Source organism: Perca flavescens, chromosome 2 (assembly GCF_004354835.1).
Source record: "Perca flavescens isolate YP-PL-M2 chromosome 2, PFLA_1.0, whole genome shotgun sequence".
Taxonomy (NCBI): Eukaryota; Metazoa; Chordata; class Actinopteri; order Perciformes; family Percidae; genus Perca; species Perca flavescens.
This window is the reverse complement of record NC_041332.1, coordinates 36,064,946-36,086,026: the sequence shown is the minus strand read 5'-3', so window position 1 is coordinate 36,086,026 and position 21,081 is coordinate 36,064,946. Positions and strand designations below refer to the sequence as shown.

Genomic DNA, 21,081 nt, shown 5'->3' with positions numbered 1-21,081 from the left:
AACATCAGATGGAATTACAGAAACTGCATTATTTTATGTGTCAGGTCTCCCCTTATACAATAGACAATAGTTTATCGTATGGATCACAGATTGTGTTTTACACTGCAGTTTCTCTTCAAGCCTCTCTCAAGGTTTAGTAAATGTATGCATTTTGTTTCTTTTGCTGCAGAAATTCAATACAAAAAATGAATGACCCATCTCAGAGTAGCTTTATAGAATGTACGGTTTACTGTATGAAAAAAAGAAGACAGAGACAGAATTGTCCTGGTACTCATCTTCCGCTCACTCGTGCAGCAATTTTTCTTATATTCTTTGTGGGTAACACTTTACAATAAGGTACACAAAAAATAGGTAGTTAATGATTGCACAGAACATAGAAAGTTTTTTGAACAGATAATGGATTACTATAAAATAGAACTATATAAATTACAGTTTTTCACAATCGCTATGACACTTTTTTCAATACTTTTAAAAACGTTCCTAAGCTCTTAACACAGTTAGCACAACATCCGTCTGTGTAGGCTATACAATTAACACATTTCTTGTTGTTTTGACACAAAATGCATTCAGTTAACACAAATTTAAAATGCTTGAACTTCTTTTACACACAAGCTCCACCAAGACCAAAACAATGGATCTTCACTGCCAAATTTACAAATGCTTTCACACTGTATGTCAGAACAGATAACATCATGTTCTAAACCTAACTTATAGGCTAAAGTCAAAGTGAACAGCTGATCATATTGTAAATTGAAACACAAATATATTCCCTGCATTTTATATATGCATTTATTGAGAAACAGCTGATTGAAGTCATGCAAATAGATCAATCACAGCTGATTCCCTTCTAGGAAACACACTCAGATGTTGAGGTTCTTTCAATCGCATTATCATATGGTAGTACAGTAAAAAATGACCTATTTGAACAATATACTGTAGATGAACACAGAAAATAAGAAAAATGCCTTCACGAGGGAGAGGAAGAGGAGTACCAGGACAATTCTGTCTCTGTCTCCTTTTTTTCACAAACTGTACTTTCTATAAAGCTACTCTGAGATGGGTCAATCATTTTTTGTATTGAATCTCTGCAGCAAAAGAAAGAAAATGGTGGCCGGGTTGGCTCAGTGGGTAGAGCATGCACACATATACTTGGAGGTTTATGCCTTGACGCAGATATCCAGGGTTCAAATCCAACTTGTGACTATTTCCTGCATGTCTTCCCCCTTTCTCTCTCTGCCCTTTCTCAACTAGCTGTCCTGTCAAATAAAGGCAGAAAACCCCAATAAATAATCTTTAAAAAAATTTGCTAAACCCAACAAAACAAAAATGTAGAGGCTTCAACAGAAACTGCAGTGCAAAACACAATCTATGATCAATACAGTCACTTTTGTCTGTTGTATAAGGGCAGACCTGATACATAAAATAATGTAGGTTCTGTTATTCCATGGGATGTTAGTGTTTTTATGACATTGTGCTATGATTGACTAAATGTTCCTGTTGGGAGAGAACATGTGTTAGTGTTTTGGAAGAATTATTTGATTTTGAGACATGATTACATTGTTTTGGTAAACACAGTGTATTGTGTTAGTGAATTATTGTATTTTGAAAATCGGTGTTGGAGTTTAGTTTACAATGTGTGATTTTGAACATGAAATTAACTGTTTTGCCAATCGTGTGTTGTAGGTGTGTTGGTGCGTTAAGAGTTTAGGAAAGTTGTTAAAAGTATTGAAAAAAGTGTCATAGCGATTGTGAAAAACTGTAATCCTGGTGTGGGAAATGCACACACATCTAAAGTGCAATGTTAGAACCATTTCCTTCTTTTCACATCCATTATCCAACGAAAAACACGTGATTTGGGTTTTTGGTTTCTACTTTTTCCTTGCAGGTGTTGCATATTGCAAACTTGTTATCTTCTGCACACACGCAGAAGAATGAAATCGGCATATGTCAGACTGACCTGCCGGCCGCCGGTCATGGCCGAGCACATGAAAACCGGCCAATTCCTGTCACCGGCTGGTCTATCGGTGCGTCTCTAATTTGTTTGTGTACCTTATTAGGAGTTTTACCTCTTTGTGTTCATCTTTATTGTTCCTTTTCCAAACAAAAGCCCAAATATGTCCTCTTTTACTGTATCTACGACGGTAACATATGGTCATGCAATTGAAAGAACCTCAACACCTGAGTGTGTTTCCTAAAAGGGAATCAGCTGTGATTGATCTATTTGCATAACTTCAATCAGCGGTTTCTCAGTAGCAATGGAATGAAATGGAGGGGGTATATTTGTGTTTATTTGTGAACTGCTGTTCACTTTTACTTTAGCCTATACATTAGGTTTAGAACATGATGTTATCTGTTCTCACATACATTCTGAAAGCATTTGCAAATTGGTCAGTAAAAATCCATTGTTTTGGTATTGGTGGAGCTTGTGTGTAAAAGAAGTTCAAGCATTTTAAATTTGTGTTAACTGTATGCATTTTGTGTCAAAGCAACAAGAAATGTGCTAAATGTATAGCCTAAAAAGACAGATGTTGTGTTAACTCTGTTAAGAGTTTAGGAAAGTTGTTAAAAGTATTGAAAAAATTGTCATAGCGATCGGTAAAAACTGTAATGGTTTTGAATACACCTGTGCTTTTCCTACTATGACAAGTCAACATGTCTGCCGTGAAAAAGGTCTATACCGATTCTACTAAGTGAAAAATACAGCTGAACACACTTTAGCTAAACACAACTGTTTTACCAGTTTCAAGTAAAAGCAGGAACCATGTTTTATTATTTTTTGTATTGCTAAACGACAGTGGGCACAACTGCAGTAACTGGTGCAAAACTCTAACTACAGTCTACACAGCAGCAGTTCATGTAGACCAGACTCTAACTACAGTCTAGATAGCAGCAGTTCATGTGGACCAAACCAAGCTCGTTTTTCATTGCTTGAACACAGTTTTCAAAACTCTACACACTTATCCCATGACTTAAACCTTTTACAGCACTTTTTTTCAAATGCTAACACACTGCTGTCAAAACTGTTAACCACACATTCAGAACAGAACAGATTTCAGTCTGGTGCCTATCAAACACTGCTGATTGAAAGCCTAAGCAGGTGTCTTGTTTTAGACTAGTTAGTGAACATATACGGTATTTATATAGAGAAAGTTCAGAAAGATTTTTTTTGTATACAAACACCAAATAAGAATGAAACAATTATACACTGTACCGTTTGAGAGTAACAGGTAAAATAGCAAAGACACCAATATGTCCAGGTAAGATGTCTGAGGTTATGTACACAGCTATAAAAAAAAAAGTGAAAACACTATATCTTTACAATAGTTAAACTGTTCTTACTGTTTTTCAGAGTAATGGAGGTGAAAGCAATGGAAACACCCCATTCATTAGTATTTAGAGATGATGCAGATACCCAATGTGATGAGGAAAACTTGCCGCATGATGCTGGAGAGAGGCAGGATTAGTCACACTATTCTTTGTTACTGTTGTGTACATTTAGTTTTGTATCCAGTAAATCCATAAATTACTAGAGACAAAATACTATATTGAAGCAAATTGCTGATTTTCATTTCAAAATTGGTATATTATAAAATCTATATCTTTTCTTTAAAGAAACTATTGAGTAGTGTGAAGTCACTCAAACTGTAAAGATGAAAAGTTTGTAATTTCTGTATTGGTGTTTGATGCTAGACTTTTTACTCTCAGTGTGTCCTGAGTGGCAATGTGTGTTGTGTCAGTAAGGATTGTTAAAGGTGCCGTAGGTACGATTGCGAAGATCCAGGACTTAGCCAAAGAATTTGAACATCGACAACTTCTCAGTCCCTCCCCCCTTTCTGCTGAAGCCTGAAACTCCTAAGCCCCTCCCTCCACAAGGGAGAATGAATAGAGTTGTGTTGCTTGGAATGAGTTTTGCAGGTGATGTCAACTCTTTATCTCAGGTGACAGTTGGAAGTGCAGACTGTAGTTAGAGTTTTGCACATGTGGAATCAGTTGTGCCCACTGTCATTTAGCAATATTGAAAAAAAAAACTGTAATAGCTTGGACTCAGCCCATTGCTTCTGGAAAACTGGACCAAACCTGCGAATTGAGTCAGACAGCCAGCTACCTGCTCATGTTGGGAAAACATCCAGTAGAGAGGCTGAACTAATTTCCTCTGGTGCCTTTTTGTTCCCACAGTCTTCTGGTTGCTTTTCCACTGCACTACAACTGCAGGCACCTCTTTGATAAGGGGCAATTATTCAAAAATACATACTTAATTATGCTCCTGAGAAATAAGTAACACTGTCTCTGTGCAATCGCTCCCCCCAAATAGCGTTAATAAACTCTCTCAGTATTGGTGGTGGAGTGGTTTCTTAAGGCTGCTGATTTCAACTGCTTCTAAGAAGGTCAAACCCATCTCATATTCTTCATATTAACAGAGGCAAGGCTTTCTTTTCCCCCCCCTGTGCCACACTGTCTGACTGTATTTGTTATCAGTGGTGAACAGGAGTTGCATGAGATGCGCGACTCTTTCCACATATTGGATTCCACGTGTGACATTCATTTTGTCACTCAAATGGCCCATCTTTTGAAAGGACGTGCTGTGATCTGGTGCACTTCACTGTGCAGATAAAGAGGTTGTTTTTATTAACGGAGTGTCTATTTGCACCCCCGGTAAGAATAGCCTCGGCCACACAGCTGAGCTATTCACACCCTGTGACGTAACAACAAAAACACGTTGCTCGCGTGCACCGAAATCATGGCGGACGTTCATCTTCCATGACAGCAGAAACTGGCATATTAGGAAAGTTTTGTCTCTAAAGTTTATAACAATTGAATTTCTAGCGGAAAATGGATACTACAGTTGCGCTTTCTGTCTTCAGTGAAAGCATACAACCGTTAGTATGTTAGGTAGTACCATAGTAGCCTACCTATTTTTTTTATGCAGTATGGTTACCTAGCAACCAAGGCTTGAAGACACCAAGTGGTAAACAGTTGTATGACATCCAGTAAGAGCTTATAGGTGAGTGGTCAGAACCCTGAGCTTTGGTCTTGGAGTCTAGAGTTTGATTCCCCTGGTGAGGTGATCTTGTTTTTTTCATTTTGGATTAGATCATTTGCATGCAATTGCGCAAGTCAGGGCCCGCGAATGCGAAATTTTGGTAGGGGAAGACTCATGAATATGCCTGCTCTGGTTGGGTTGGTTAGGTTTAGGCAAAAGGAGTGGGATTGGTTATGGTTAGGGTAAGAATGTCAGGGCGATAATATTCCAAAAAGGTGCAATACATGAGTAGTATGGATAACTGTGTGTAAATATATGCCAAGGTACTGTAAATGCACAGGGGTGCAAATAGCATACATTGATATTTGTACCAGATAGGGTATTAATAGAACACATTGCTGTGTGCACCGGCGGGGTACGAATAGCATTAATTTCTAATTTCACCAGGGTACAAACAGCATACACTGCTAATTGTACCAGGGGTGCAAATAACCTCACCCTTTTATTAAACTGTCGAAACTGGTATTGATGGAACTACTGCATGTGTTGTCTGCAGTCTACAGAGAGACTTCATAAATGTCTCATGCAACATCGGCATGAGTTGAGTTGCTGTAAAAGAAACAATGTCTGGTCTCTGTGAAATAAAAAAGTAAGATACACAAACTGACAGAGTTCAGGCTGTTCTCATGAACCATTTCTACATATAGCTACAAAAAGTAATTGTTTGTATTCCAAGTATTTATCACTGTATGCCCCTATTGTATGCCACTGTATAAGACAGGGAGATCCGCGTAGGGGTGGATCCTAAAACACAGGGCTTTCAAGCAGGGAAGCAGAGTTCATGAACCTGAAGAAGTTAAGGGGAAAACACATGACTTTCATCCAGTCCACACAGTAGTACTTAAGGGGACTGTTTGTTTTTTTCTTCTAATCTTAACTAGTCGTTTTGATGCCTAAACTTAACTGCCATCACCACAAGACAGTCACCTTTTGTCAGCTAAAGCTAACCACAACGACCGTCACCTCAAAGTGACCGGTAGTCCATATCCACGATGTTCCACTTCCAGGATTGCTCCGCTGCCGCCAGAAATTCCGCCGGATGTCCCTCATTTAGGCCGTATATCCGTTGCCTTCCTCTTCCTTTGTGTTGTTATTCTAACCTCTGGTGGATTTGTGAGGACTATGGTTAACTGCTCCTCAGATCTCTGCAGGGTAAATCCAGACAGCTAGCTAGACTATCTGTCCAATCTGAGTTTTCTGTTGCACGACTAAAACTACTTTTGAATGTACACATCTTCCACCAAAACAGACTGGCAGATAGTGAATTGTTTATAATCTCCTAATTTTAAAACAAATCTTATAATTGTTTTAAGCTCACAACGCCAGAGTCTGCTGGATGTTTCCACTTCCTGTTCTCACAAAGTGATGCTGGAACAGCAACAATGGATCAACCCAAGACATCTGGTCTTCTAAATAATGTGTGCATTTGTGTGTGTTGTGGTTCTGAGCATAAATCTGTAAGTGAATGTTGGTGGCAAATGGGATACGGCATTTTAAATCCTTATGAAAGACAAAGTAAAAATATGAATTCACAACTCAGTTTGCTTCCTGATCCATCTGAAATTAATTTAAATGTTTACAATGCCTTGGAACCTAAGCACTAAAACTCTGTCGGATATAAACCAGCAGAAAACAAATAATGTTCTTGCAACGAGGCGCTTCTCTGGAGTACTTAACTTGATATATTGCACCAAGATGCTGGTGAGACTAAAGGCCTCTCCATTTCCCCAGTCATGAATATTCAAATGAGATGGTCAATTTGTGTTGGGGAAATTATTGGAAAACTACAGAAGTGTGTGGGATTCTCCCTAAAGCCTGGTTGGAACCATGTTATGCACTAGACTGAGTGATTTGCTGAAATTAAAGTGTGATCCCGACCCTGCCCTGCCTGTTGGCAAAATCCAATATGTCTGCTGAGTAAGACTTTCTGAATTCTACTCGGCATGACAGAGCTTTACACAACTGCTGAAGTCTGAACTTTGTGAAGAAAAAAAAAACCTCAGGACAAGAAAGTGAAGGGGAAGTTGAAGCGAGCAAAAATATCTTGGCCTTTTTAAAGCCTCTTTGCGAGGGAGCAGCACTGGCATCAGAAAGGAGTATGACAGTGATATTACTAAGATATGATTGTGTTGAATATTTCATGGTTTCCTGATGTGGGAAATGTGAGATCTAACAGATCTGTAGTTTAAAAATCAAGGGAAATGTATTTTGATTATGCACAACAAAACAAAACATGTGTGAATTATTACTTTATATACTGCTTATTAAAAGTTAGGACAATTCCAAGGGCCCATGACTGACAGGGGCCCCAAAAAATAGGTAAAAACTAATATAAAATTATTAAACCATCATCATTCAGAATATATTTATATATAATAATACAATTAATGATCTCTTTGTTTTTACTTGTTTTTGGCAGTAAAGTTAAATATCCCCATTGACCAAAAAGTAAACATCCATATTGACCGACCACCCCCCTGTATCTGCATGAAATGGTTTGGTCCTGCCTTAAGGCACTCAGTGACAACGGTGTTTAGTTGCAGTCAGTAGATGCGCCAGAAATAGAGTGACCACAATGTTGCCAAGATTTGTGTTGGAGTTTGTAACATTCCAAAATCTTAATTTTGAATTAAAGATTTAAATTTTCACTGTTAATGCACATCGGTTCCAAATATTGATTATCATTAACTACTAATAATCGGTATCGGTCTTGAAAAAACAGTTTCAGTCAATCTCTAGTTTAAATAATGCCAAATGTTCATTGTATGTCCATCAGGTTTTGTGACCCTTGCTACATCAGCTGTCAAGCCACACAGTGACCAGCAACCAGATGCATTTGCATTTACCTGACTTAACACACACACATTTAGCCACAAATCTATTGCAGAATGTGTAAATGTGGCTTCAAGAGGCTCAAGGCTGAAACTATCATGACAAATGAGGGTTTTTCTCATCTGGAAACTTCACACATTGCAACCATGACATTCACCCATTCCCCCGCACATGCACACAGAGCAGCACACACAGAGATGTGAGTGGTGATGCGCTTGTGACTCACCAGCACCCAGACATGCTGTGTTTCAGAATGAGATGCCATTAAAAAAAAAGGCAACAACAGCCTCTTCCTGCACCGGTGCACCCTGGAACATTTATGATTTATTACATATAATGTGTGGCTGCTCTGTTTGGTTAATTAGAGTGTGTACATTTGCATCAAAGTCTGTACATGCCAGTCACTTAGAGGTCTCTTCTCGGCCCTCGTACCCCTGCAGACATCACTTCACGCAGAGCTCTCACACACATATGTATCTCGCTCGCAGCCCTTTGGTGACTCACTGCACTCTGGCCAAAGAAAAAGGGTCTGATGCATTTATTATCAGCTGTACAGTACGCCTACACTGTGACTGAGGAGCAAGACTGAGGGCAAGTCAGCCACAGAGATAGAAGACGAAGAAGAAAAGAGATATGGAGGTGAAGAAAGACAAGATAAGACAAGAAAAACTTTGTCTGTCACGAATGACATAAATTTGTCTCAGACAGGGCAAGCTCAAATGACATAAAATACATATGAGAACATAAAGATATGTATAGAAACAGTGTAAAAACATTGACCATGCAAAATGCAAAAACGCCTGAAACACCTGTTTGGTGTCTATGTGTGGCTATTCAAGGTGCTGATGGCAGTGGTGATGAAGCATTTTTACATATGTTTTTCCTGGCAAATGGGTGTCTGTAGCGTCAACCTGATGGCAGTAACTGAAAGGATTGGTGAAGTGGGTATAGTGGCTTTCCGGAGTACTGACCGGGTGTGAAGATGTGTTAGGGGGGTTTGGGGTAGGGGTGTTGAAAATAATCATTGCATCGATGCATCGCGATGCGGACCTGGACCATTCTGCATCGTTGCAGTGACAGACCATAATCGATTATAGCCTACTGATGTTGCTTGTTGATTTTACGGCCGCTGCTTTTTTTGTTTTTGCCTTTTGCCTGCTGTGTTCAGACTCCGCTACATTCAGGAATTCTCTTTTTTAAGAGCAGATACAATTAAAAGGGGAGTTCATATATAGCTGACTGCTTGAATTTGTTGATGAAAACAAACGTGTAGTAATATATAACAATAATGAGGAGGTGACGCATCGTGATGCATCGAGATATGGAATGGAATTGAATCGTTGACAGCATCATCATAATCGAATCGTGAGGCCAGGCTGTGATATTGAAAGTGACTATGGATTCAATGAGTGACCGGTAAACAACCGTTAAAGCTAATGTTAAGTTTAGGGCTGCACAATATATCGTCTTTTTAATCCTCATCGCCATATCAACTGGCCCAATGAACGCTCGGCGAAAGGCTGCGACATATCGCGAAAGACACTCTGAAAATATCAGTAGAAAGCTGCACAAATGTAACCATCATTCTTTTTTTTAGTTGTTCCTTTTATATTCAATCCAATGTTCAATTTGTTCAATAAAAGCATGTTGGGAATGATTTCCTTTCATTTGTTTTTCAAATTCAACAAGGAATGTGTTGTATTTGAGCAGTTTACTGAAAGCAGCAGAAATGCAGAACTGAGTACACTTTAATATCTGTTTCTCGCATTCATTGTGATATTCAACATTATCGCATATTGCTTATTTTCTTCTGCAGCTCCAGTTAAGTTACAGTGGGAGTTGAAGACAAAAGTGAAGGTGAACCTGAAGGAGAGCTCAAATCAATGTATTCAAAGACAAAGGGATGCAGTAAGTGTACAGAGTACAGTGTTGAAGCGCTCTCTGTGAGCTGCACCAGCGGCGGTTCAGATGAGGCAAATCTCGTTCCTGAGAGCTGCAGAAGAAGAAGAAAGAGTATAGGCTTGGAGGCAGCTCGCAGAGAAGATGCGTACAGAGGCATCGCAGCCAATGGGAAAGCTCATTTGCTGAGATGAAGCAATGCCCTGGAGAGCATTATACTGAACATTGCTACTGTGCATGTAGCAGGAAGGAGCAAGAGCCAACCTGGCACAACGCTGCTGTTATGTTCAGTACTGGCTGCAGAGTGATGACGTCATCCACCAACACGCACAGAGACATAAATCAGAAGCAGAGTAGGGCAACATGTAGGAGGCAGAGACAGTTTCCGAATATGCTAATTATCAGAATGTGATACAGGTCATGTAAATAGAAATACAAAAAGGCATATTTAAAAAAAAAAAAAAGACTAAGACATGTGATATATGCCCGGTAATATTCAGGTTTTAGAGGCATTCTTTGGACATGTATACAGAGCCTTTGGAATATGCGTCTCATTTCGGGTTTTACTGTAGTTTGCAACAGTTTGCGGCAGTTTACGTCCTCTTGCCTGTTTGCGGATTACGGTCAGCTCTGTGCGTTGCTTTGGTTGTTGAACACAAACTAGTCTATATCCATGACGTTCCAGCACGGCTGCATGTAAACGGGAATATTAGTGGAATGTTCTTTTTTATTAGCCATGTAAACAGCTTGTTCGGAATGATGCATGTAAACGTAGTCAGTGTAATTCTTGCCTCAGCAGACTGACAGCATTCAATTCCATGGTTTGGAAAGTTAGACAACCAAAAATGCATTTTTGGTGCCAAAAATACCTCCAGCAGGTGAGCATTTGTAAGGCACCACAGCATATTTATCAATATAGACCAAACTACACAGATTTTCTTATCTGTAATAAAACTTGGGTTTCTATTTATTTTTACATAAACATTTGTATGACCAGAAAATGTGATATTTCTTGAAATGTTCACATAATTGGTTAAAAGCATTGTGCAATTTTATCCAAATGTGGACTGCATAAACATGTCAACCGTGAGCGAACATCCATGCACAAATCTAACCTGACTCCGCCAGATGGATTGCTTCGCATTTGCTCGGCATATCCATCTGGGAACTTTCCATTGGAGAACTTTTGGGAAGGGGCGGAAATACTGGTTAGCTGATTGGATGAACTATCTGTCTATCACCTATGTTGGTGATAGACGGGCCCAATCAACCAATCAGATCCACGAAGCGTATGAAAATACAACCACAAGCCCGCCCTTGCTGCTGCAGGCAAAGCATAGCTCGTTAGCTCAGCATGCAAGCAACATGTCGTTAAAGGATATTTGCCATTTGTGTAACGAGAATTTAGGAATAAAAGACACCATTTCAGGTTTCCGGACCATATTCCAAAAGAAGGATCCAAGAGAAAAAAAGCATTAGCGAGCGGCTAACAGAATTAGGGCTACCGCTGTCTGAAAATACTGGTTAGCTGATTGGATAAACCATCTGTCTATCACCACCTAACCCACCTCAAAACCAACGCTGATTGGCCCGGTCGTTTGGCTAACGGCTCCAAATTTTCTCTGCCTCAAGATGCCAGACTGATCTGCGAGTGGAAAACTGGAGCTCGCGAGATCAGGACGGTCTCACGAGGCTAGCACAAATCCTCAAGAGACAAAAACGGCAGCACAACTGTCTCTTTCAATTTGTGTACTTTAATGAAGGTTTTTCTTACAAAAACCTGATCTTGATATGCAGTAGAAAGCAGTAGTGTTCACTGAGCTGCCTCCACTTTGAGACTTTCAACCTGGCTGCTCTTAAAGAGACAGACACACACACACACACACACACACACACACACACACACACACACACACACACACACACACACACACACACACACACACACACACACACACACACACACACACAGTCACACAGTAAGCACCATTATCTCTGATGTGTTCCTCAAATCAAAGAAAACCCTGGATAGAAAATGTTCTTTTACTTATTTTTAATTAGATTCTTTCCCAAACAACATTGAGATATCACTGACTAAGTGCAGCTGCTCTGAACAGAAGGCCCTTTTTTGTAGTACAGTGGATGGTGCACGACCAAGTATAATCATATTTCAAAGGTTTGGACAGACAGGTGAGCTTTTGGTCTTACTGGGTTAGGGTGCAGAGCTTTTATTTTTTCAAACCTACAAAGCCAAGTCGGACTTACAGAGAGGCCTAGGTCAAATTAACAACATGAAGTCAAGGAGAGGGTTCACTTTTCCCCGTCACTCTCTCACTCACTCTACCACACACTCCCCACGCACACTGCTATTCTCTTAAAGCATGTGTCTGCGGGCCTTGAGTTTGACCCGTGTTTGACACATGTGCCCTCGCAAATTTTGATCCAGCCAGTCAATTTAGGTTCATAATGAATTTTGGCCCACCTAAGTTTTGTCGCTTTTTGAACGTTTTGTCACTTTTTCTAGAAGTTTGTGTCACTTTTGCCGATGTTTTTGGCGCTTTTTTTCAACCTTTTTTGTCGCATTCTTCTTTGATGGCTAGGTTACTTTTCGGGGGCTTTATGTCGACAAAGCTGTAAGTGAGAAGACTATATGAGATATGCAATAATACAGTAAAAGATGTTTGACTTTTTCGATTAAATAAAGTATGTCTATAAACCAAACATGTCTGGCCCTTAATGTGATTCTTAATTTCCAGTGTGGCCCTTTAGTGACACTGAGTTTGACACCCCTGTCTCAAAGAGATCGACACACACACCAACGCACAAATAAAAACTTCAGGCCACTTACTTAGGCGAAAGCTCTGTGGGGAGCCTCCGCAGGACCATAAATCAGCCTGACGTCAAATGACATGCGTCATAGGACGCTGCTGTGTGCGTGCAAAGTGTTTCCAGCCTCAGCATCTAACAGATCCACTACAGGCTGTGTGGATAATAACAAGTCGTCAGCAACAGAAGTCAACAATGGAAAAATAATTACTCAATTAAGCCAACTCTAAACAAGCCTTTTTATTAACTGTGAATTACACTCTTGAGGTGTTGCCATCACATCCAGGCAGCTGCAGGCTACCACATGACTCCTCAAATGGTCCCGAACCACTTTCACATAAAGAAATACTCAGTGTCGAATTTTCTCATTCAACCACAACTCCCGCTATAACAAACATTCAATAGTGAGCAAATAGTTTTCAGACACCTATTAATCATCACCCTTTTGCCTCATCACTGACAGATGCTAGGGCTGGGTATCGCCAATGATTTCACGAATCGATTTGATTCCAATTTACAAGGCCCCAATTCAATTACATTTCTGATTCGATATCAATTTGATTCGGGAAATTTCAGATTCCAATTTTGCTTGGATATAAAAGAGATTCTTAGAGGACTTATGCTGGGGGGCGCCTGGGTAGCTCACGTGTTAGAGTGTACGCCCCATATACAGAGGATAAGTCCTTGACGCAGCAGCCGCAGGTTTGATTCCAACCTGTGGCCCTGTCATTCCCCCTCTCTCTCCCCTTTCATGTCTAAGCTGTCCTGTCACATAAAGGCCTAAAAACGCAAAAACGAAAAAGAAAAAAAAGAGAATTTCTTAAAAAAAAGAACGTATGCTGTCAATTCCATAGGCAAGAAGCATGTATGTATTTTTAACAGGACTAACATTATATTAACACAATTTACATAATAAAAGAACAAGTTCAAGATTTTCTAACTGGATATCAGATCAAAGAAAAAAAAAAACATTTTAATTGGAAATTGATTATTTTAACCCAGCCCTAACATGTACAATGGTAATTGTATGGGCTGCATTGCATTGTGGGATTGTTATCAGAAAGTAGTGCAAATGCCAAGGGCACTACTTTTTTTGTTCCATTATGGAATATTTGAAAGCATTACATAGCGGATACATTTACACACTGAGAATTTGAACACTCAGATAAAATGCAGGACAGGAAATATAGTGCACTATATAATAAATAGGGAGTGATTTTGACTGACTGCTACTTTAGGAATGAACAGAGATTTCCTTAAACCAGTCAACACAAACTGCACCCTGACCTGAATCCCTTTCACCATCATTGCTCATTATTACAACTAATGAAGCTCAGCGTAAGTTCTTTCAGAAGATTTTGATAACGTTTTCACATCTCTCCTAACTGCTCAGCTGTTTCTACGCATTCACTTTTCAGTTAAATCAAATCAGATTCAGCCATGTATTTCACAAGCCAATCACAGCATGACATCCCTGCTTTAAATCTGTTCTCTGCGGTTGTCAGTGGTCATTTAGAGTGCGACCCGCCTCCTCCCCTTCTACCACCGGTCTTCTCACCCATGGTACCCTGGGTCTTCGTCCAGCTGACCGCCCCTTTGGCACTTTTGATTTGGTCTCATGTGCTCCTTCATCACCACCAACAGTGTCTGGACTCCATCTGGGGATATGTCTGGGTTTCTGTACCCCTTTTAAACATATTCAATACAATGGAGTCTAATCTCCAAAGACTTTGTACATTTCATATTTTGCTTATGTAACTTACAAATACATCTTTTCATATCTGCAATGAAGTATCTCCTGACTGAAATGATTTAATCCTCAAATGTGTCCAGAAGGACCAGAGCTCAGCCTCTACAAGCAGCGTGATGTGGATTTACAGCACTAGTGTAGCGAGTGTAAACAGAAGCCCAGCAGCCAGGGTTACCAAGGTTTATCCATGTGGGCTGAATGTTGGAAACAGTCAAAGGGGACTGTTAAACAAGCATAGAGTCTCTGTTGGTGCTGGCACTTTGCAGATTGATTGACTTGAGTAAATCTTGCTGAGAGTATCTAAACTGTGTGCTTTCAAGACGTGCACATGATGACGTGCAGCCAGGGTTGTTGAAACCTGAAGAGCAGTCTATAGCAACGATTGCTCAGTTGCTGCTGGAAATTCAACCTTTGAACGTACACGTTCCACCAAAACAAGTTCCTTCCAGAGGCAATTTTGCAGAGGCATCGTTGCTCCGTCCAGAGCTTAGCACCACCCAAGATGATTGTGATTGGTTTATTTATCTATGATGCTCACTCTTCTCTAAGAACTCAAATTGAGTTAAAAAGCTCCCTGGTTGGTGTGAGGACACTACTTCCATTTACATTTATACTTCTGTACACTCTATCAAACACACATCCTCTCTCCTACTCATGCTAATTTTTCTCTGTCTTGATGCCATATACAGTGTATTGTGATACACACTTTGTTCTTTTATTTTCCACTGCTGTCATATCATCTATTTGTCCTGCTCAGCTCCATCTCTCGTTCCCTCCCTCTGCTTCTCTGCTCTTTCTTTCCATTTGCTGAACTATGCTCCAATTAGTTTGGCCCCACAAGGCAGCAGTGTACCAGTGAGGACACTTTATAAGGACATCTCCACCGGCATGCTCAAACACACACACCCAAACACACACACACACACACACACACACACACACAGTGCTTTATTAACCTTATATATATATACTGACCACCTTATTATTGCACACAATTGGGAGGGTTACTTTAGCAGTACGTTCCGGTGGCCGGGTCAGCTCAGTGGGTAGAGCAGGCGCATATATATTGAGAGGTTTATACCTCAACGCATAGGTCTAGGGTTCAAATCCGACCTGTGACAATATCCTGCATGTCATACCCCTCTCTCTCCCCCTTTCTCACCTAGCTGTCCTGTCAAAAATTAAAAGGTGGAATAAGCCCCAAAAAATAATCTTAAAAAAAAGTGTATTCCCATACAATCACTAACTTGGTTGAGACTACATTGCGTCTGTGTTTTTATTTTATTGCCTTAGTATAGAACTCCGAGAGACCTTGGGTTCCGATAGTAAATTTCCCATTCATTTCTCCATTGACGTCTGGAAAAATCCGTATTTGAGTTTTAGACCATGCCTTAGGCTAACCAGCTACGACGTGACTCATAAGCATACAACATATCATTTTGAGTGAAAAAACGAACAAAAAAACCCAAAAAAGTCAAAAGGTACAAGACTGTGTACATATTTTCATTATCGAGCGATGGAACTACTCATCCCATAAATCACCACGCACCACTGAAAAAAGGAAGTTTAGCTAACAGCTAATTCGGCTAACCACAAGCTGAGACAGCATGTAATAACTTTAAAAGACCCTCCAAATAAAACCTGAAAATAACCGTTAAAATATATAACAGCTTTTACATCAGCTGTAGCCTGCTTTTCCCAGTGTTTAGTTTGAGTTAACGTTATTTTAAACTGAATCAAGCTGTCAGCTAGCGGTTAGCCGAATTAGCTGTTAGCTAAACTAACGTTAGCTTCCCGGTGGAGGCTAATGGCAGAAGCGTGGAACAGATCGTGATTTGTGCAGTGTCGTAAATCTTCGTAAAACAGGATTATCATCTTGGGGATGCGCATGATGGATCGTGCAGTCAGCACAGATCGGGTACCGACAGCTAGTGCCCTATATTTAGAGAGTGTGGCCAACTAGGGAATCAAATGTTCTGAGCTATCCCGTTATGCGATTGGTTCAGAGGTGGTCACGTGTTTCGTGGACTCCATGTTGGATACCAACATTCATCTGATTCCCATTGACATAGTGCAGGGAATAGTGGAAAAATGTAATACATTATTTAAAAAATGACATAAATCACTGAAAAAATGCCCAACTGTTGCGCGTTTGGCTGCAATGAAATACAGGGAAGCAGCAAAAGATTTCACAAGTCCCCCCGTGAACCCAAAAGGCAAAAAGTATGGGAGCTGTTCATTATTGTGTGAGGTAAATGTCAATTTCTCTCTTTTCAATAGCATAACAAATAGGCCTGTAGCGACACATCAATGTCAAAATTACGTCAACGTCATATTTTTTGCATCGAGGCTTCGCCACAGCTCGCCACACACACGTGGGAGACCAAAACATTGCAGAATGCAGGAAGAAACAGCAACCTCCTCACATAATTCCCAACAAAGCCCTGCAAAAAGCCCCAATAAAAGGTCTTAAAAAACAACAACTCTTTGCCAAATGGAGTTGGCATCCCACACCAGCACAACAGCAATGTGGGAGCATCTGAAACGGAGGCACACCATTGTCACTCGTGAAGGAGACAATAACAAGTAGTACTAACATTGGCTAAATTAATTTAATGTTTGTGTAGTGTGTTGTGTAGCCTGAGCTCTGTGCACTTCGGTGGTGCTAGCTAACTATCTTAGCTCTCCGTGCAGTTTGTTCGTGCTAGGTTAGTAGCTAACGTTAACGTTAGCTAGCTACTGCTACTGGCGCCTAGACAGCTGTGTTTAGCTAACGTTAGTTATCATCTAATGTTGGCTTGAATCGTAGCTAGCTTACGGCTGCAGAACATTAGCTACTAAACTAGCACGAATAAACTGCACAGAGAGCTAAGATACGTTGTTTAGCCTAGCACTACCAAAGTGCACAGCTGCAAGATCTAGCTAACGGTAGCAAGCAGATTGCAGTAGCTTTGTGCAGGAGAGATTTATGTTGGGACTGTAAAACTGAAAACAGGGATTTTACATTGTGTTAAACACTCTCAGGAATGTCTATACTGTGTTTGTTTTTTTGCACTACAACTTTTTAAACATCTTTTGAACAAGAGAGTTATGTTGGTACTGTAAAAGAGTAAACAGGCTGGCCTTTAATTTTGTATAACAGTAAAATTATTTTTTATTTTATTTTGTGTAAAGCAGAAGAGTGTTTGCTGTGCAAAACTGTTGTTTAATAAAGTATATTATTAAGATTTTTTTGGTATTTATTTGAGATACATTATGTTTTTTATTAATCGAGCAACAGAAAAATAATCATTATATTAATCGTCCAATTAGTCGTTAGATTAGTCGGCTAATCGATAAAATAATCGCCCGATTAGTCGTTTAATAAATCGTTTACCCCAAGCCCTAATAAGAAATTACATAGGACAAATATAGTAATACCATCGTTAATGTGTACCATGCTGTCAAAAAAGTTCTAACACTGCTTTAGAAATGAATGAAGTTGGAAGTTACCCTTATGCTAGCATTAGCTTTTTCGCTAGCACTCCATGTACCTAAATGCTTGTGATCTTGCCATAGTCATATGGCTTTTGGTCTCGACCGAGTCCAGGTGTCTTTATTATGCTCATAATATTATTGAAGGAAAGTGAAACACAGCTTGGACGGGGATGTTGTTCGGCTTTTAACAAGTTTAGACAGCTAGCTAACGCTACACCGATGTTTGCTAACGTTAGCGCAACAGCGTTAGCCTAGCCTCCTAGGTAAATATTACTACTGCCTTCAGAGTTTCCTATATCGCCTGTGGCGTTAGTGCTCCTTTTGTACCATAATTTTATTGAATGAAATATTGAGCTTCGCTCCCCTGAGATGGGTGGGTTTGTGTTACGTTACACACAAAGCTAGCTATAGTTAGCCTGTATGCTAGCGGACATTAGAAAGGTAAACACTGCTAAGAGACTTATTAGGCGACGTGGTCACTCACTACATGGGCATTTTTTAGATTTAGTTCAACATTTTGGCAAATATGGTTATTTGCCTTCTTTCCGAGATTAAGATGAGAAAATGGATCCACTCTAATATCTGTGCATTAAGTAAGGAGCTAAGGTTGGGACGTGGTTAGCCTACCTTGCAATACTGTAGCATAAAAACGTGAAGCAGGGGAAAATAGTTAGCCTAGCCAAGATAAGTAAAAGAAATATGCCAAGAAATAGTACATAACTCCCTCTAAAACCACAAATTGTTATTTTTACATTTCTGTTTGTGTATGGGTCAAAAAGGATTGACATGTATAGTGTGTGTATGAATACATTTGAATGTTGGACAGACCCAGGCTAGCTGTTACTCCCTGCTCCACTCTTTTTGCTAGGCTAAGCTAATCACCTCTTTGGCTACGGCTTGATACTTGATCTTTCAGTGAATTTTCTTCTGTTATGCTGTCTAAACTGTTGTATGCTTTGCAGTTAGGCTATTAATAAAGCCAGGATAGAAAGGAAAAACCCAGATTTTTTCATTTACAAATAAAAACGTAAATGAGCTAAGATTAGCAGAGCATCGATTTGCTTCCTGGATTAAAATTGAGGCAGAAAACCCATCCTACCTGGGGTCTAACAGCACATCAGGAGTAAACAAGTCTTTTTAGCACCTCAGATGTTGTGTGACAGATAGTCAGCATCTATCCTTGAGCAGAATTTCAATAGCTATTCAATGTGCTTCTCTCTGGTCTAATCAAGCAGGATGAAAGGGTGCAGAGGCTGCACTTAAAGTGCTCATATTATGCTCATTTTCAGGTTCATAATTGTATTTAGAAGCTAATCCAGAGGTTGCCTAGTGGTAGCCTATAGACAATGCATTTATTTTGCTCTCGGCCACACGTTCAACCGACACCTTCCATTTTGCTCCCTCATCCTCCTGAACACTACTAATGACTGAGCAGTGGAAGGAGCGGAGCGAGATGAGAACACTTGTGGTGAGGATGAAAAGACAAATTGCAGCATGAGGGCTGAATTATTTGCGCGGTTATTTGCATGTCGTTCATGCCTCCATGTCCATTTTTGCTATTGGTCAAAATCGGTTGCTTCCCAGTGTATGACAGCTGTCGTTCTGAGACTTTAATGCCTCCAAAGCACATTTCAATCATTTATAATGTCCATATGTCCTGCAGTGAGGTCCAGGTATCAATATGTACGGCCACCCAGATTTGAATTACGTAAACGTGGAGCTGGGGCTCTAAACTAGCTCTGCCACCTGTGTCCATACATGCATTTATGTGTGGTTGTTTGGGGTGACATCATATTTCCAAAGGGTAACAGCCCATTCGTGGCAGACAGTGACATCATACTGCAAGAAACTAGAGGCGTCTCTGCTTTTATCGGCACAGTAATTTGTCCTGAAAACACTTTACCAGTAAGGCAGCAACAACAATGAGCATGGCAACGATCTCAGCCAGGGGAAAGCACAAAGCAATTTGTTATTTTAATAATACGAAATATTTGTAGATGTTTAAAGTTTTAGTGCGTAACTTTTTGATATTAACGAAGGGTCGTTACATTCAAGCCATTGTCAAATGAGTTGCTACAAAGCTAATTAAAACTATCAGCTCTACAGAACTCTCTCTGGATTTCTCAGTATGACTATGTTCAGAAAGATTGTGTTGGTCGCCGACTTTCGCGCACAGAAACTCAAGTGAAGATAATTACCTTTTCTGAAGGGTCCATCATGTTTTTTAATCCTCCGTGTGCCAATTTAGTACTCTTTGTGCTGTGAATTTTTAAACCATAATGATTTTATATTACCTATATAACTTTTATGGAGCGTTAAAAAGCTATCTATGTATAAAGTGAATGTTGCAAGCAGTGGGACTATAATCTGTGTAAACAGTGAGCAGCACAACCAGGAAGAGAACAACCTTTTTGGAGTATGTATGCACTGGGAGAGCAACTTTTATTAGAATAAATTGGCACCATCTCGGCACATGATATGCAGTTCTCCTAATGACCCTTTATGAGCCAAAAGTAAATTGGTTTATAAATAGCGGTGGCACTATCTTTATCAAAACTTTATGAGTTCTTCCTTGGCCCATAACTTCATACCAGATTTCATTGAAATGTGTTCACCAGATTTTGAGATATCCTGCTAACTAACAAACAGACTGAACCAAACGATAATGAAGATTATGAAGACAGTTAAACTGCCCTGGCTGGCTCTTAGTGTTTGAGTTCCTCTGTGGGAATCATTTTTCCAGATTTACTGAGGACGATAATGCTCAACATGGTCTAATCCCCCATGACAGATCTGAAATGCACCAGTGCATGAAATTCACTGCAAAAAAATGAGCACTTTTAAGCAAACAGCAGTGTAGACTGAGAGAGACTTAATGACTTAATAATAATGAAACATGTTGCAATAGGTGTAAACCTATTCGCATGGGACTTCTATTACCTGGAGCACTCTAGTAATTTGTAATAATTGCGAAGATCATCTGTGATCTTAAGCCCTATTCACATGGAACTAGTATTACCTGGTGACCTCTAGTAATTTGTAATAATTACGGAGGTTGTCTGTAATCTTAATCCCATGTGAATCGGCCATGTCTGTAATTTATAAAGTAAAAATTCCCCCGCAATTGACCCATATTTCGCCGAACACAAGGTACTGTAATAATATTAGTCCAGTGCGAATGTTTTCAAGGTTTATGTTTCCTGTGCGGCTTTTTATCCCTCTTGCGATGATGCATATGGGATTGCGGGGTGCTGCC

At 39.9% G+C, this 21,081-nt stretch overlaps 1 protein-coding gene across 8 annotated transcripts in view; it reads right to left on the bottom strand.

Moving 5' to 3' along the window:
* Nucleotides 1-21,081, bottom strand: part of LOC114565998 (potassium voltage-gated channel subfamily KQT member 5) — a 202,048-nt gene that overhangs the window by 140,177 nt on the left and 40,790 nt on the right. The window contains exon 1 of one of the 8 annotated variants that reach the window (XM_028594383.1): nucleotides 18,925-18,979. The exons of the other annotated variants lie outside the window; for them this stretch is intronic. The gene's annotated coding sequence lies outside the window, so the exon portion shown is untranslated. Of the gene's footprint in view, nucleotides 1-18,924; nucleotides 18,980-21,081 lie in introns of those variants that run through there. 8 annotated transcript variants of the gene reach the window in all.